Source organism: Dasypus novemcinctus, chromosome 12 (genome assembly GCF_030445035.2).
Source record: "Dasypus novemcinctus isolate mDasNov1 chromosome 12, mDasNov1.1.hap2, whole genome shotgun sequence".
NCBI lineage: Eukaryota > Metazoa > Chordata > Mammalia > Cingulata > Dasypodidae > Dasypus > Dasypus novemcinctus.
Window position 1 is genome coordinate 92233682 of NC_080684.1, and position 19456 is coordinate 92253137.

The following is a 19456-nucleotide window of genomic DNA, read 5'->3' on the forward strand; positions in this document are numbered from 1 at the left end:
CTGCTGTTCACCTGTTGTCCCAGCTCGCTGAGCCATTGTTCAGAAAACCAGTGTCAAGTCATGTTCCCTTGTGTGACCCATGGAATACCCAGGCCACATCCGTCTACAAGACTAGCTCTTCTTTGACACCGACACACAAGACCATTCTTCTCCTTGGTCATTTGCCAACCTCCCCCAACCCTACAATCAAAAATAAGGAAGAGGAAAAGCGGAGCCAGTGGAGGAGTCCATGCAAGTTACAGCACACGAGTCATCACCATCCCCTCCCTGTCCTCAGATGCTGCGTGGGATGTTTCCGCAACTTCCTTCCCTGTGAATGTCTAATGCTAGTTCAGGGCCTCCAGGCATGGCTTTGTATGGTGGCAACTCCTGATGGGGCTTCTGTTATAGTTTGGTGTGCTTTCTCTGTCATTAAAAGAAATGATTTTCCCAAGCTACGCATCGTTTGTATGGTACAAGTGAGATCTTTACCCTGTGGTTCTAGCCTGAGAGCTTCAGTTGGTTGAGAGATTGAAAAATATGGCCCTGCAAAAAGAACCAAAGAAAATGAAGGCAGTGGATAAAAGACCGGTGCTCACGTTGGTCCTGGTGGGTGATGGGTGGGACAAGCTCTAGTTCCCTGAGTCTGCGCACACTTCTGATCATTGCCCTTGGATTGCATTCCCTCTGGGTAAGGGAATGACGTGCCACCACCTGGACTACTGCCCTAGTGTGTAGTGTGTGATGCAGGTGACTTGCCTGCGGAGGGTGGAGCTCTGGCTGTCACTCATGGGCCTTGATGAGCATTTGTGGCATGTGGGGGATAGAGAAAGCCAAGTTAACATGGGTGGCTGCAGTATCCTGGGATGGGGTTGGCATGAAGAACACAAGCAGCTCTCCCCTTGGGCCCAGCCAAGTCCCCAGTGGTCCTCTCTGACTCCTGGCCCAGCCTGAGCTGAGCCTGAGCCTGTGTAGAGATTAGTATCCCTGACTCATCCACAGGGCCTGCAGGAAGGAGCCTGGGGAGAGGCCCAGCCAGCCCAGAGACCTGAGCCAGTGAGGCCCAGCAAACAGCTGGCATCACAGCACCTCCCCGAGTCACTGCTCACCCTTTGCTTAGCAATCAGGGTCTGTCTCTTTTTTAGAAGCAGGCAAGGGCCAGGGGCCAGAACTCTGAGTCAGTCCAGGAGAACAGAAGTTTGGTTTATTTTTGACTGTGCATCATGCATCACCCTCTGGTAGCCTCTGGGTGAGTAAGCCATTTTATTTCTTCCTTTTGGAAAGATAAAGGTTTGCCTTTGACGTGTTTGACAATCAGCTTTCTCACTTAGCAACGCCTGTACAAGGGTCCCTCAGCGTCTTGCCACTTAGCATCTGCCAGCCTGCCCGCCACAAAACTTCCCCTCCGCCCCTTCCATCTGGAATGGAAGGTGGGGGGACACGTGCATGGAACCACCCAAATAAACATAAGTGCCCCTTCTTGACTTCTGTGGGCCCCATCCCACAAACACACCTCCATACCGTGCCTGAATGCCATGCCCTCGCTTCAAAAGAAGGGGAATCCTCCACCCAAAATGGAGACAAGGCCCAGGCAAAAAAAAAAACTGGAAGAAAGGGTAGTCACACTTCCTGGCAGGGTTGAATGGGGAGCCCTCCCTGGTGATTGTGTAGTTCTCTGATTTCGTTTGGGTATCTTGCTTTTTTTTTTTTTCCAGAAAAGCCCCAAACATAGTGTTATTCCAACTAGAAGTTTTATCCAGAATTGTCTTACAGAAGACTCCTTTATCACATAGTATTTTATGAACCTCAAGTTGTGTGCTTGGGCAGTGTAGATAAGGGGTAAGGATCCCTGACATTTCTTTGAGAAAATCTCCAATTCCACCAGTCCTGGGGTCCCTGCCTTCTTCAAAATGTAGCCAGCGTTCCACTCTGTCCCCCGTCACCTTGTGTCCCAGATGAACAGGCACAGAAGGCCCTTTCTGGCTGGCCCAATAAACACAGCCTCCAAGGAGAGCAGGCCTGTTGCAGGTTTCTCTGCCTGAGGGTTCAGTTCCCTGAGCCATTTCGTGAGCCCTTTCTGTGCAGTACTGATGACTAAGCATCCATCTCCAACGCGGTCCTAAAAACGTTTGCTTTCCAATCTGATTCAGCCATGAACCAGCTTTGGGACATTGGACAAGTTGCTTACTCTATCTCATTTTCATCTTCCTCTTTTGAAACCCTGGGTTAAAATATAGTTAGCCGGCTACTAGGGTTGGTGGGAAGATTACAGGAGATACTACCTGCAGGTCCCACTCTGTCAGTAGCCGAGAAAAGATGCTTCCAAACTTCTGAGACTGCGGAGAGGGAAGGAATTGGCAACTCACACGAAGGAAGGTGAATGATATTATTCCCTGGAACTTTGTACTACAGCAATTCCCAAAGGGGTTCAGGATTCTTTACGATTTTGCTGCTTAGCACAGGGGAAATTCTCCCAAAACTGAGCTCATTTGCCATGTTTGTTCTAGCACAGTGCCTCACACAAAGTTGGTGACCAAGAAAAGGAAGCCAAGTTCAACTGGATTGGCTTTCACATAAACACAGTATTCCAAAGTGTTAAGAGTTGCGGGCATTTGCTCTTCCAAACTCATTGCCTACTCAGGAATGTGACCCTCACGTTCATGACTTACATGACGTGACTTGCCTAAGGCCCCACAAATGGCAGACAGAGCAGGGTCCAGACCTTTGGGAGCCAACTCTCAGTCCAGGGCTCATTCTTCTGGGAGCCTTGACTATTTAGAAGGAGGAGGGTAGTCATAAGCCCCCAAATGAAATGAACTGCTGGATGTCAACCCCAGAAAAGTCTAGGATCCCTGTTCTTATCACATTTGGGGCTAAGTCCATTCTGTCCTTTGCAGCCATTTGAGTGTGTAGGCACCCATCCAACACCCCTCCACCAAGAAATCCCTCTGGTGAACTTCACGTCACCTCCATTCTTACCAGCCTGGCCAATGCCTTGAATAGAGCTGCACGTGCCTTCGAACAGGGCCATTGCAGAATCTGGCATGGTGCCTATTTTTTTCACCCTCTTTAAAAATAACCTGGTGGATTTTAAACTTCCTGCTTGATAGGAAAAAAATAGAATTCATACTCAGCAGTCATATTGCACATTAGTTCCATTTCCTGATGAGGCAGTCAGATAACGAGTGCCCTAAGAAAGACACAGCTCCAAGTTTAGCTCCCAATATGAAAAGACAATCTGTCTGCGTGAATAGGCAATTAAAAGAGATGCCCTGATGTCATGGATACATTCTTTGGATGTTGCCTTTCAGAGTTAATCTTCAGATACGCGAAGGCATCTGAATAATGGTGTCTCAAACCTCTGGGATGAAGAGCTGCGAAGAGGAGGCTGGTGGTGTGACAGAGGGTGCTGGGCTGGGAACCACAAGACTTTATTCCATCAGGTCTATGGGCGACCTGGCCAAGTCCCTTCTCCATTCTGAACCTAAATGAGGGTCCTTCTGAGCTGACATTCAGTGGGCCTAGAGTAGGACATGAAATGTTCCCTGTACTACATTCATGTATTAGAACCTTTTGGTAACACTGTTTAGTTTGATAGAACATTCTGTATTGCATCCAGGAGTTAGAAAAGAGACCTCAATGTTGGGTGATGCTATCCATAAAATAGGCTCCCAGCAGAAAATTAAATAAAATCCTTGGAATAAGTCCCCATGGAGCTATTATGAGGACTGCATATCACACAACTCTCCTCTATCTCCATCTCATTTTCTTAACTTTTTAATTTGAAATAATTATAGATTCACAGGAAGTTGTCAAGACAGTACAAAGAGGCCCTGTTTAAAATAGTGTACTGTAATAAAACAATATAAAAACCAGGAAAAGGATGTTGGTACAATGTGGGCACATAGTTCTCTGCCATTTTATCACCTGTATAGATTTGTGTAACTACTTCCAAATCTATACTTCCCTGTTTCAATGCCACAAAGACCTTCCTCGTGCTACCTCTTTATAGTCACATTCACCCTCTGCCCCCCACCATCCCTAACCCCTGGCAACTTCTAATTTGTTTGCCATCTCTAGAGCTTTGTCATTTCAAGAATGTCATGTAAATGCAATCCTGCAGCAAACGATCCTTTGCAATTGCCTGTTTTCACTCAGCATAATGCCCTTGAGATCATCCAAGTTGTCGTTTGCTTCAAAAGTCCATTCCTTTTTATTGCTGAGTAGTATTCCATGGTATCCCATCTTCTTTAGACCCAATAAATGAGCATGTCAAGAAGTATGGTGGTAAGGGCTGTGGCAGCTGACTCTCAGGCCACAGCTCCCAGAAAAGGATTAGGTCTCCTTAGAGCTGGAGATGACCTCCTCGTCCCAAAGCTCATCTCCAAAGGAAGTACCTGGCGGCAGCGAGGTAAGGCTGCACGATGCTCATCCAACAAGTCTGTTGACGATGGAGCGCAGAGGGCCATTGCTCCCACCTGGGCTGAACAGTGTAGCCTGTGAACTTTGCAGTAAAGTCCTTCTGTGACGGACTGACTTTTCTAAACACCTCATGGATAGTGAAAGGCAGGACTTCTCAAACTTTCCTGGGTCTGCACGTTGCTGGGGCAGTTTCTGATTCAGAGGGGCTGGGGTGGAACTTGGGCGCATTTCTAACAAGCTTCCAGGTGAGGCTGAAGCTGCTGGTCCAGGGGCCCCACCTTGAGCACCGAGGGTGTAGAGTGTGGAGGTCAGAGATTCTTCTCACACGCTTTCTGCTGCCAGACCCACCTGTGACTTCTTTCCTGCCTCCTGGCCTTTCTGGAATATCAGCCTCATGGGTTATTATAAGCCTTTCTTTCTGACCAGATCCTGAAGACATCTTAGCAATACATCTTAGAAAACCATTTGAAATAAATTATATTTGCCTAAGCAGAAGATTCACACCGTCTGAATTAACCTTAAGGAATCATCTCGCACAACTTCTTTCTTATGTTCACATTTCCCAGTCGACCCTGGGTCTCAGTTTATGTCACAGGTTTTTATTGCGGGGCCTAATACATGTAAGGGACCCACTTCTCTGCTCTGGCATTAGGCACCCAACCTCTCCCCTTTTATTTGTCCTTTTTCCTTTAGAATTGACAGAAGGAAAGAAGATTCTTATTTATTTTAAGACAGTTTTATGAGGCTTCTTTTTGCACTCACAGAGGCTCCCTGGGGATGACAGAGACACCCAGGGGGATCAAGGAGAGAAGAATCAAAGGCAGCTCTCCCTTCCATGTTCACTTCAGAACACTCTGATATTGGGAAGGGATGAGTGAAGTATTTGGTTCACTATGGCTGCCAGGTGACTTTGAGCCTTGTCCTTTGTGTACTATGGGGATGAGTACGTGGAGAAGAAGAAAAGGTGGCAAGATATATCCGTAATTACTCATTGCTTTTTTTCCCTTGTCAAGGAAATGACTATTTTCAGCATTTCAAAGAAATCGCTCTCATACACTATTGTGTTCGGGAAGAGTTGAGGGGCAAGTTCAGCTGTTGTTTCTACTGAAAATGTAATAAGAAAATATATGAAGTCTGGTTTTCTGGAAATTCCTTGGACCTCGGAGCAAATCCCAACCCCAAAAAATGTGAGGGTGTCGATTGACTGGTGAGTTTAACCTAAGTCAGCCTTGTGATGTGGTTGCTTAGAAGAGTTAATTTAGCACGGGCTACTTTAGTAGAAGCACGACAGCTACTGTGAGGGCCGTGATGGTTTCCCTTTCTGTCTGCACTGCCGAGAGCCCAGCTGGAATTCTGCATTCAGTTGGTCGCCTATATAAGTCAGAGTTCCCAGCAGCAAGGCACTCTGGCTAATTTAAGAAGAAAGGGTAGATTTAGTTAAAGATATTAGAGATTAATATAATTTTTGAGAGGGCTGGAGAAAACATTAAAGGCAGATCTTTCAGGAATACTTGCATACCATGTAAGAGGTGACCTGATGAGGTCACTGCTACCACTGGGGCCACCAAATACTGCAGTGGCAGAAATTAATAATGGAAGATGTATAGTTACGGGGGGACCTGACTTCATTGACTGTTACTGCCTTAAGCACCCATGCCATTTCTGGGCCAGAAATCCAACATGCCCCCAAAAGCTCCATGCTTCTGCCTTCACTTGTACTAGCAAAATGAAAGCTCCCATTTCCTCATGCTGTTCGCTTCGGAATCAGTGTCTTTTGGGTGCATCAGATCAGCATAACCTAGGTCAAATGACTGCAAAGGGGGCTGGGAATTTCAGGCCCTCTCCGTTAGGGAGACGGGATATATATGTGAGAAATCTGCGAATATAGAAAGGTAGCCATGAACATGACAAATTTCCCCTTCACTTAAAGAACGGTGCAGGGAAACTGCAACATCCTCAGAAGTAAACAAACAGGCAAAGGAACTGGGTGTTGGACCTGTAGAAAAGAAGACTTGGGCAAGCATTACAGTTGTCTTCAAACAGCCGAAGAGTTTTCATAGATAAGAGGAATTAGCCTTATTCTGTATAGCCGCAGGATTAGATGGACTAATTCAAGGATTCCATTTTCACCTAAGTATAAATAAGAACTTTCAAAGGTCAGAGTAAACCTGGCAAAGATGAGATAAGCTATCTCAGGGAGTAGTGAGTTCCCCATTACAAGAAGCATTCGAGAAAATGCTGGACAACCACTCAGTAGGTGTTCAAGCAATAAAAGGGGGCAGAATTTAAAGGTCCTTTACAACATGGGCATTTTGTCATTATTAGTTCTCTCCTTCTGATATTACCTATCTATTTAGCCTTAGAAAACAGATATCAATCTTGATATATTTTATGTAGAATTTGTAATGACCTCCTGGCCTTCATTTTTGCCAGTGCTGCATTCCTGCCACCCTATTTATCCTCATCAAGTTAGTGAGACAGCAGATCAATTTATTATTCTGACTTATCTAATACAGGAGGAAGAGAAATGGTCCACAAAACGTCCCCAGCTGGGAAGAGAACACATAGCTAGAAGCAATTCAATCACTGAAAAATGGAACTTCTTTTTGAAAAGAAAAAAAAAAGATTTCAGTAAAGTCATTAAGTTGGGAAAAGTCCATTTTTTGAGAGTCCAACGAAATCCAGGCATGTGATATTGCACATATCACCAGCACTTTTGTTATGCCCTTTAAAAATCAGGTTCGACAGAGGAAAAACTGTGTGTCACGCATCAGTTTGGCCAGACGCCTTCTGAATGAGTTCAGCTGTAGGCCTCAGTCTTCCCACCTATGGAATGGGAATGTCACTGTATACTTTCAGCGGGTGAAGGAGAGGCTCTCCTTCAGCAAGAGCAGAAAGAAAGGCTCTGTGCAAGTGCAGAACGCCACGTTCTCCAAGCGCTGTGCAAGCAGGGAGCAGCAAGGGGATAGCTAGGGTTTCTTAGTGTCCTGGAGCCAGCCGCCTCTGGTCTTATCATTGATTGGTTAAATCTACCTCCTGGCAGCCTTGGGTCCCCAAAGGCCAACAGGAGCTCTGGGGCAGCCCAATAACGCCACTCATATATGAGGAATCATGCATCAGCTTCCAATTTGAATCCTGACACTCTCTTGACAGCCCTACTCCTTGGGGCCTCCAGGGATCCCCTGTATTTTGTTCATTTTCTGCTCTGAGCAATCAGGTAGGGAATTTTACTATGTGACTGTCAGCCCATTGTCACATTTCATCCCAGAGGCTTTGGAAACAGTGTCTGTATATTATGCCTCTGTGTGCTTCATCCAGATGCTTCTATGGCACTGAAACATCACAGACTATTTTTACTGCACGGAAGAGTGCTTTCCACTCTACATGTTGTGTTCCTCTTTTTTTTTAATTAGAGAGGTTGTGGGTTTACAGAACAACTATGCATTAACTGTAGGATTCCCCACCCCATTATTCACAAACTGCGTTGGTGTGGTACATTTGCTACAACTGATGAAAACACATTTTTATAATTTTACTATTAACTCTAGTCCATGGTTTAACTTAGCGTTCAGTATTTGTTTAGTGCAGTTCCTTGGATTTTTTTAAAATGTTTATCCTATTACCAAATGTAATAGAATAACATTTCCCCTATTAACCACATTCAGAAGTATATTTCAGTTCTGATAACTATGTTCACAACGTTGTGCTATCATCACCACTGTCCATTACTAAAATGTTTCTATCATTCCAAATAGGAACTCTCTACATTTTAAGCCTTAACTCCCTGCTCCCTATCCCCTCCCCATTCTCTGGCAAGCTCAATTCTAGATTCTGACTCCAAGAGTTTGCTTATACTATTTATTTCAAATCAGTGAGTTCATACAATATTTTTCTTTTTGCATCTCGCTTATTTCACTCAATATGATGTATTCAAGGTTCATCCATGTTGCCACATGTATCAGAAATTCATTCCCTTTTACAGCTGACTAATATTCCACTGTATGTTTAAAATGTACATGAAAACATACAATGGGATATTATTGTGTTCCTCTTTTATATCTTTGAATACAGATATTAGCATGAAAGGACAGGGTCAGTTTCAAAAACTGATTTTCTGACAGATCAACCACTGCCACTGTTCAATCCTATACCACCATCATCTTCGGCCTAGCGTAGAAGTCACTGCCACGTACGTGAATATGAAAATGAGTAAAATCCAGTATTGCTCTGACTTGGACGTTATATTGAGATCTAACATTTACTGATTGTTTATCATGTAGCAGATACGGTATTAAGTGCCTTCTATGAATTATCTCAATCCTCACAATAAATACTACATAGTATGTATTTTTTACTCCCATTTTACGCTTGGGGAAAGGGGTATAGAGAGTGAGGTGAAGTCAGGAAGTGGCATGGAATTGGACCTCCGTCTGCCTGACCGCTGGGCCCTTCCTCTTCTCCACGCCTCTTCATATGCAATGCCTCCTTTAAAGAGATAAGGGAAAGAATAAGTCACTTCTGTCCATTGCTTTAAAAAAAAAACAAAAAAGGTCTTGCTAAGTATTCAGAGGAGGAAGAAAAAGTCTTACATTCTATGTGGTCTATTAACTTTAATAAAAATTAAAAAAATAAATTTAAAAAAATTTTTAATTAAAAAAAAAGCCTTATGGGCTAAGGCAAATGTCAGTCGTGTGCCTGTGATGAGCTAATATGACAAGGTCAGCTCTCCCTGGGGGCTGTGAGTCTTTGGGGGGGAGGTAGGTGTGCAGCGTATGTAAGGGTTCAGTTCACACTGACCAGTATCTAATGGGCATTGACTGTCATTGGAAGATCCAGCGATGAGGAAGGCGAAGTCCCTCCAGGTGCTGCCAGGCCAACCCCAGGGGGGACGTGAGGTGGCGGGAGGTGAGTAGACCGCCGCCAAGGACCCAGCACCCCTAGGACCCGCCAGCCCCTTTGGGGCAGATGGGCCTCCTCAGGTTACTGACGGTCAAGCTCAGGCTCGGCTGAGCAGCGGGTCAGTCAGGAGATCCGATTAGCCCATTCTGCATGTGTGTCTGAGCCTGCCCCTTTCCCGAATCAGATTTTTGGCTTTTCTTGGGGCCAGGTCCCATGGACCTGAGCCCTCAGCCTTGTTGGCGAATAGAGAAAGCACCTGGGGAACGTCCGGCAAAGGCTGATTGCATCCCGACGAGCAGCGAGACAGTGGGCCACACTCCTAAGAGGCGCGCTCTGCTCCCCTCCGCGGCCCCTCTGTTTGCACGGGGTGGGGCGGGGCAGGGCCTGGTTAACACAAAGCTGCCTTTTAGTCCTCTTTCCAGACATGGGGAACAATCAGAATTTGGGAGCTTTGGCTCTTGTTAAAGATGAGAAAGACTTCAAAGACGCCACTGCTTCTTAGAGCTTCTTGAACGAGAAAGCCCCCACAAGGCGGCCAGGCAAAGCTGCCTTTGTTGCCTCTAAGGGGGGAGGGCGTCGGGCGGCCTGCTTCCTGCAGGGCAGACACCGGGCTTCTTATTTCGGCTTCCAGGCCAAGGACAAGAGGTTCATTTGCTTTCGTTCCCAAGACTGCTGTGAAAACAGAATCCGCTTTTACCTGCAGCCTTTCGGAAACCCCGAAGAATCCAATACAAAATATCCTCAAGCTTGCACACCCATCCCAGTCCTTTCAGGGCTGTAGGCTTTTGGGTTTGTGTGTGGTTTTTGTTGTGTGTTTTTTCATATGGGCCGTTTCGAGCTGCCACACAATCTGTTTTCTCCCTTTCCCTACTACACAGCCAGCATCTTCATCTCCAGGACGCTTTTGTTCAGGGCAGCAAGAGTGCAAGAGCAGGCTGCAAAAGCCCTGACGCTGAGGCGGGAGCACACCGGGACCGTGGAGCTGTGGGCTCAGGGCTGAGCAGTGAGGAGGGGCCCCCAAAGGGCCAGCTTCCAGAAAGGCCCGCCGTGAGCCAGAGCTTCTGGGCTCTTGTTGCAGCCTTGTGGGGTGGGGTTTGTCTCTCTACTCAGGCGTGCACAGGCTTGTTTTAGGGCGAGCAGTGGCTCTTTTAGGTAGGATGAGGCAGCAACGGAGGGTTCTTCTGGTGGGTAAAATCCTTTCCTTGGCCAGTGGGGCTGTTACAGTCCCGCTGAGGCTTCTCACTGGAATGAGGGAACAGCCATCGCGGAACTCGAGCCCGGGCTCGGGAACCTGGCGCCGGCACCTTGCCTTGCTCGGCCTCGCTGGGGTTCACGACCCCCGCCAAGGCACACATCTTCTCTGCTCACCCCCTTTCCCCATCTGTGTAAGTATTTGTAGCTTTTCCCGAAAGGACTGCTCTCCATCCTTGCTTCTTTTTCTTCCTCTCCCCTTCCCCCGTTGTCTGCTCTCTGTGTCCATTCACTGTGTGTTCTTCTGTGTCCGCTTGCATTCTTGTCGCGTGGCACTGGGAAACTGTGTCGCTTTTTTTGTTGCGTCATCTTGCTGAGTCAGCTCTCCGTGTGTGCGGCACCACTCCTGGGCGGGCTGTGCTTCTTTCACATGGGGCGGCTCTCCTTGCAGGGTGCACTCCTTGCACGTGGGGCTCCCCTACGTGGGAGACACCCCTGCGTGGCACGGCCCGGCACTCCTTGCGTGCATCAGCACTGCACGTGGGTCAGCTCATCACACGGGTCAGGAGGTCCTGGGTTTGAACCGTGGACCTCCTATATGGTAGGTGGATGCTCTATCAGTTGAGCCAAAACCGATTCCCACCCTTGCTTCTTAAAAATAGAGTCTGCAGACGATAGCATCGGCGTCACCAGGGGGGCTGGGGGAATCTACTGCCTTGGAATCTGCATTTAAACCAGAGGCCCAGGAGACACCAGAGCACACTGCTCTGCTCTCCCAGCCACTGCACCTCGACCAGGCTCTTCTGCTTCTCTTTCTCAGAGGATACTTGAAAACATTCCTGAAAAGGTGACCTATATATGGTCAGCACTTGGGGAAGGGCTGGGGAGCGAAAGATCCCTAAAATGTTTTTATTTATTCATCTGTAATAAATCATTTTAAGCCCTCTATGTTCTCTGAGACATTTTCTGTCAGTCATTTTTTCCTTCATAGTGCATTCTTCTCCTACAAGTAATTTCTTCCCCCGACTAGAGGTGTGAGATGTTTTCTAAGCCCTCTGTGAATGTCTGTTAAATTACCTTGCCCGCTGGATGGCTTTTTCCCTGCTGCCTCTCACCAGGCAGGCATTATGAGAAAAGCTTTGGAACAGTCATTATGCAATCTCCCTTTGCAGCCACCTGTTTCTGCTGGCAGCCTTATGAATTATCTTCTTTACCAAGCATTAGATAAAGATCATTTCATTCTGGGGAAAGATGATAGAGAAAGTTTAGGGCTTTTTATGAAACTACAAGGTTTGACAAAACTAGCTCGTGTCCACAATGGAACAGACAGGCCATTAAAGAGGAGGGAGACTAGGAGGCGACTGAAGGGAGGGAAGATTAAAAGCCCGACTAGCATGCCTGGGGTGGCAGACAGGAGCGGGTGTCTCAAACAGAAACACGCACCTTGGGAAGGTTCTTTGAGAATGTAAAAGTAGTAACGGGGAAATGTGACTTTAACAAAGTGCCCCACACTCCTACGATTTCAGCCTTTAGATTATGTCCCGGTCTCCCTATTAATGAGACAGGACCTTTACAGTGGTACGGAAAAGTGATCCTTTTCACCCAAAGGAGACTGTGGCCCTGTCTGTAATGCAATAGGTAGGAGGAGAACTGAGCGATTACCCAGATAATTCAAGATCAGCAACCCATCCACCACCATACAGAAGCCGTCAGCACAGCCTTATCCAAAAACACATGAGCAGGGGACGTGGACCACCCTGTGTCCACTGAATTGGTGACAGCAGTTTTCGACTGGGGGTCACTTTCGCTCCTTCCCCCCATGGGACATTTGGCAATGTCTGGAAACATTTTTGGTTGTCACAGTTGGAGGAGTGCTACTGGCATCTAGTGGGTAGAGGCTGGGGGTGCTGCTCAAAACTCTACAATGCACAGGACAGCTCCTTACAAGCAGCGCACGCTGTCAGCAGTGCCGAGGCCGAGGAGCCCTGTGCCGTAGGGATGTCACCACAGCCAGAACGAGGCAGCTGGCCCCTGTCTGTGGTGTCGGAGAAGCTTCCAGTGAAGAGCAGGTGCCATCTCGTGAGAATATGCCAGAGACAGATGAACGGTCCCTGGGCAGCAGTGTTCATTCTGAGCAGTACTTGAATATCACCATTTAATAGTTGCCAATATAAAACAGGTTTATATGGATTGTCCGTCAAGACATTTATGTTGGCTTGTGCGCTCCATCCTTTTCTCTGAGAATGAAATAGCCAGAATTGAGCTTAAGAAGGGCCCAAGTAAGTCAGGATAGGTAGTTCATCAGTGCCCCTGGGGCGGGAGGGGGAGGGGGGTGAGTGTGTGTAAACAGCTGCTCCAGGTGTTTTGCATACATTCTGGACCTGGCTCGTTGCTATGGAAACACCTACTGGATCATGCAGGGCTGTAGGAGACAGGGCAGGTACCAGGGATGGGAAGAGAAAGAAGAGGTACTGTCAGTACAACTTTAGTAAGACATTTATTTAATATTATCTTTGGTGGCAGCCCAGCCTGAGGGGCCCCTCAGCAGTTCTGGAAAAGCCAGGCATATTGCTCATCCCATCTTAAAACGCTGGCAGCCAGCCAGGCCCCAGAGATGGTCAGAGGCTTCTTTGGGTAAATTCCTTGGCCTCTCTATGTCTTTGTTTTCTCATCTGAAAAGTGGAGGTAAGAGCAGCACTAAGCTCACGAGGAAGTTCTGAAGTTTAAACACAAAAGGTGCTTACAACAGCTCCTGACATACGGCTACTATTTATCAAATAGCTGTTGTGTGCCTGGCAACTTGCCTTCAGTGGCTCCTCTAATCCTCACAGCAAGCCTGTGAGGTAGGTACTGTTGTTATCCCCATCTCACAAGCGAGGAGCCAGGCTCGGAAGGGAGAAGTAATTTACCCAGTGAACAGCAAGGCTGGGATTCCAACCCAGGTCTATCAGGCAGTCCCACTCAGGCTATTCCCACAACCCCACATACCAGGAGGGAGAAGCATCACTTCAAGTAGATATTTGCACGCTGATGTTCATAGCAACACTATTCACTATTGTCGAAAGATGGAGGCAACCCATGTGTCCACTAACAGATGAATGGATAAACAAAATATGGTGTATTTCTACAACAAAATATTATTCAGCCATGAAAAGGAGTGGAACTCTGATACATGCGACAACACGGCTGAATCTTGAAGACAACACATCAAGTGAAATAAGCCAGACACAAAAGGGAAAATATTGCATGATCTGAAATAATATGAAATAATTGGAATAGGCAAATAAATAGATTCAGAAACTAAAATAAAGGTTACCAGGGGCCAGGGTGGGGATAGGGAATGGGGAGTTTAATTCTGTTTGGGGTGATGGAAAAGTTTTGGTAATGGATATTGGTGATGGTAGCACAACCTCGTGGATATAATTAAGACCACTGACTTATGTCTCTGAATGTGGTTAAAAGAGGAAATGCTAGGTTGCCTATATGTTACTAGAATTAAAATCTAAAAAATCAAAAAGCAGATCCCTAGACCTAATGGATTACAAACTCAGGGAAGAAGTGAAGAGGAAAGACAGCTGTGTTTTAAAAAGCCCTCCACATGATTGTGGGGCACACCTACAGAGACCCTCTCAAATTTGAAGGGGAAAATTTTTCTTTAAATCTCAAGGTATGGGCAAGACATTGAGGCAGAACCATCATAAAACCTTCTCTAGTCAAAGCCAAAATAATGATATCAATTATCTAAACAAAGAAATTTTGGTCTGATTAATTCAGATCATTTTCAAATATTAACACAATTCATCAGCATTTAGATTTCAGATCATACTTTCAGATTGGAGGTATTTATTCACTCATTCGTTATTCACTCATTCTTTCCTTATTCCCTCAGTTATTTATTGAAACCTCCTAGTCCTTGACATAGGTATGGAGGGGAACATGAAAATGAAAAAAAAGACAAAACAAAAACACTGTCCCTGCTTTACACTCCTTATATACTTAATTCTTGTTTTGGGCAGTGGTTCTCTTTCTAGCACCCCCTCCCTTTCAGGAGACATTGGGCGATGTCTAGAGATATTTTCGGTTGTCACTACTGGAGAGGGGGTTGCTCCTGGATTCTTGTGAGTAAACATCAGGGATGCTGCCAAACATCTGGCACGGCACAGAACAGCTTCTGCAACAAAGAATTATCCAGCCCCTAATGCTACTGGGGCCAAGCTTGAGAGGCTCTGTGCTCGGGTGATGGGTTTTCGTCTCCATTTGCTGCTCAGCACGGTGGAATCAAGGGAACTGGAATTGCAGGCAGCATTCCCTCCTGTGGTTTCCTGGATCTTAGGTTGGAGGGAGAAGATAGAAAGTCAACATGCACAGTTTGCAGCACTGAGCTCAGGCGTCTCCGTGCCCAGAGGCAAGTCCGTTCCATTTAGCTGTGTCATTGCTGGATATCCACTGAGTTCACCGCACGTAGGAGCCCCAGAAGAGTGCCTCTTTCAAACCTTCAGAAGCTCTGCCAGTGCTGCTTATTTACACTGACTCCTCCAAAGGGATTTCTGAGATTGTGCTTCCAAATCTGTTACCTTGGCAAAGACTGGTGCTTCTCAAGGGTCAAGAAATCCAAGTCATGTCCATTTCAGAAACTCCCAGTATAAAAATGTTGAAGAAAGGCCGAAACAAGATTATAAAAATATGTATTTATTTTAAATATTTGTATATGACAAATCAATATCTCTAACCACAAATAACGGAATGCAATATCCTTGTACCATTTACAATATAATTGCAAGATTTATAAAATACATATATGGTACAGGTGAATCTCCTGCCCTGCATTCCCCATCACTGACACCACGCACCAATGATCCCCTCCTGCCACAGTTGTAACCCTTCTGTGATCCAAAACTTCTTAACAATTAAAATATAAAATTAAAAAAAAATTTTTTTGGAAATTATGTCTTTCATCATTGTGAGATCTGTTATCTTGTATGTACAGTGATATTTTCACCTGGGTCATACCTATAAGGCATATAAATGTGTTCAAGTGTTCATGAGGCATTGTCACAGTTGGTGGAGATTCACACAATAACCAAAAGAATATCAAATTTCCATCCTGGGGAGCTCTGCCACATTCTCTAATGGGACAGCAAGAATCCCCTGAGTACAGGGACAGTGACTGGTGAAGGAGGAAGGACCACTAACAGGCCTTTGATATTGATGAATGTACTTATGAACCTTTACCTTGGAAATTGAAACTTAGCCTAGTATTGTAGGGTACCTAAGGATTACGTCCTAAAAGCCTCCTTGTCACACAAATGTGGCCTCTTGCTAAGCTGAACTCAACATATAAATGCATCACCGTCTCCCCAGGGTGGGACATGACTCCTGGGGATGAGCCTCCCTGGCACCAAGGGATTACTATCAAGCACCACCTAGCAATGCAACTGGAAAAAGGTGTTGACCAAAAGGGGGAAAGGGTAAAGACAAATGAGTTTATATGGCTAAGAGGCTTCAAAGCGAGTCAGGAGGCCATTCCAGAGGTTACGCTTATGCACATCTCAGCAGTATCTCATCAGCTGCCAAAGTCAATATTGCTGCAAATAGCAGAGACATCCAGACACTATAGGAAGAACAGACAGCTCAGGAGTTTGGTTCCCTGCCGGTGGGCCCAACTTGGGAACTTATGCTCCCCAGTATACAGAGTTGGACTAAGTTGTGATTTCCCTACACATGACTCTTCTGCCCCTTCTATTTGAATCTATAGTTAGTGCTAGAGTTGATAGGTGTATGTCCAAGAGACTTAAATCTTTAGGCTGTCCAGGTGCTAGCTGGGCCCTGAATCTCAACAGAGTTGCAACACCTACTCTCTAGTTTACTGGACTCATCCAGGACAACTAACAAGGAGATAATAATGGACAATGACCATCCCAAGGAACAGAGAGAGTCTGCAACTGCAAGCAAGACAGTCCCCTCCATCTGCCCACAGGATCTAAACCCCTTCTCAATTAGAAGTGGAGTGGGCATCACCATCCCAGAATCCTCAGGATTGGGGAATGAATGATGGATTAGAATAGACTTACTGGTATTCTAGTATAGACTTATTGTGATTCTAGAAATGGAAGAACTTTTATCATTGATGTGGAGGCAGTGGCCACTGGAGGTTCTGAGGGGAGGGAGAAGGAAAAACAGGAGTAATATGGGGACATTTTCTGGACTTGGGAATTGTCCTGAATGACATTGCAATGACAGATACAAGACATTATATATATTGTCATAACTTACAAAATTGTGTGGGAGAGAGTGTAAACTACAGTGTAAACTATAATCCATGCTTAGTGGCAATGTTCCAAAATTTGTTCATCAATTGTAACAAATGTACCACACTAATGAAGGATGTTGTTAATGTGGGAAAATGTGAGAGGGGCTGGGAGTGAGGCATACAGGAATCCCCTATATTTTTTACATAATATTTATGTAATAAAAGTATCTTTTTTAAAAAATTAAAAAATGTATATTAAAAAAATAAAATACATATATGGATTCACAGTGCCTTACAGGTAAAGTTGTCCAGTAAGGAGACATATCTTAAAGGCACATGGTAAAAGTTTTCTCTTCTACAGTCTTGTCAGTGTCTCTGTAACTATAAATATAACCTGACTGGGAAATAATATGAAAGGTCTAAATTTTCTGCTTTTTGGGGGTAGGAAAAGTTCAGAGGCAAAAAATAATTGTTAAAACATATAAATACTTTATGCTTGGAAATATGATAAATGATATATTGGGGGGACTCATTGAAACATTTTATAGCAACCCTTTATTGTTGTCTTCCCATTTTATAGATAGAGAAGTCAAAATGGAAAGAATCCCCGTGACTTGCACAGGGTCTCACACCTGATAAATGGTAGAATCAGGATTCACACTAAGGGAGTTTGGTTCCAGAAGCTACAAGCTTAATCATTTTGATATATAGCCTCTTAAAAGGAAAGGGGCAGATTCAAGAAGATGTGGACATTGAGTGAAATAAGTCAGACACAAAAGGCAAATATTGTATGACCTCACTGATGTGAAATAATTAGAATAAGCAAACTCTTAAAGTCAGAATCTAGAACATAGGTTACCTGGGGCTAAGGTGGGGGCAGGGAATAGAGAATTAATGCTTAAATTATACAGAGTTTCTATTTGGGATCATGGAAAAGTTTTGGTAATGGATGATGGTGATGGTAGCACAACATTATGAATGTAATTAACAGAACTGAATTAAATATTTGAATGTGGTTAAAAGGGAAATTTTAGGTTATATGTATGTTAGAATAAAAAATGTAAAAAAACAACAAAGGAGTGTACAACAAAAACAGTGACCTCTATTGTAAATGATGGACTTTAATTAACAGTACAATTATAAAAATGTTCTTGCATGATTATAACAAATAAATCGCACTAATGCAAGTTGTCCATAATAAGGTGGTATATGGGAACTCTGTATTTTAGGCATAATTTTTCTGTAAACCTTCAACTTCTCTAATAAAAAAATATCAAAAATTCTTTTTAAATGAAAGATCTATAATTAAAACATTGGCGGGGAGATGTGTGCACATGGATCATCACAAGAGTTGGTGCAATGCAATGCCAAGGGTAGGCAGTGGAGTCAAACAGACCTGAGTTCAAATCCTGACTCTGAGCCATATGACCTGTGAGGCCTTGGGCTTTTCCCATCCTCTAAATGGTGGCCGCCTCGCCACTGAGGCTGCACTGGGATCCAAGCACTAGTGCAGGATACACAGTAAGGACTCAATCATCACAGCTTGTCTGACTCAGCCCCTCTCTCCTCAGGTGACAAAACCGAGGCTCAGAGAGGGAAAGCGGGGTGCCCAAAGTCCCCACGGCAAGCTCGTGGCAGGCCTTGTGACTCCTGGCCCAGGGTCCTCTGCACAACTGCTGCTCTCAGCCAGTTCCCCTCCGTCCCCTAACGGTCCATTCCAGGGTTCCAGATACACTTCTGCTCACCTGCAAGGCCGTGCTGCCTTAACTGGGTGGTGGCTTGTGCCTAACTGAGTGAAAGCGGAACCTGCAGCTGGAGAAGCGGCAGAACAAAGCAAATACTCCAAAAAGCTGGCGGCGTCCACTGGGTGGCGCCACACTCCAGCATTCATAGTGTTCCCAAATTTGTTCCAGTGAAGAGCATAAATCTGGCTCATAAGTGAGGGATTTAACTCACTCACTCACCACTCACTGATTTATTCAATAAATATTTACTGAGCACCTACTCTGTGCTAGGAGAAGGGCTGCAACAATGAACAACACAGGCGCCAGTACTAATCATAAAATGGCAACTTCTCTGCTTCCATAATAAATCTTACCGCCAGGCAACAACTACCACGTTCCATTCATTCCTGTCTCAGCATGGGTCCAGAGACATCATACTCCATTTCTTCCTGAAACAGTTACTTAGCATGTACTCTCTGCCAAGTCCTGGGAATACCTAAGAGGGATAAGACACAGTCCAGTGAAGGAGACAAACGTGACGAGTGTCCATTCCGTCTGACCCGTGCGATGCCTGGTGATAGCCAGAGCCCAGCAGCAGGAGCCCACAGATCATGCTTTGAAATAGTCAAATCCTTTCTCCTGAGGCATCTTGAAGGGAGAGATCAAACAAGAAAAACGTGCCCCACCCAAACGTCCTCTGCTTCTTGTGAACAATTTGGTCCATTTCCCTGTCCTCTAAGAAATCTCTGTTGATGCCAAGTTAGGTTGGGTCTGAGATGGCAGGGATGTGACCGATCTTGTTAGATCTGGGACTTTGAGGAAAGCCTTCACTTCTCTCGGGGCACCCTTTTCTGCCTTCCGTTCCGAAGAAGAAGGCTGCATGGTTTAGAAGGGAACTGCAGAGCAATAAAGTGGGAAAACTAGGGTCCGATCCTATCTTGCATGAGGTGTGGGGGGAGGGTTTGTATTTTTTTAAGATTTATTTTTTCAT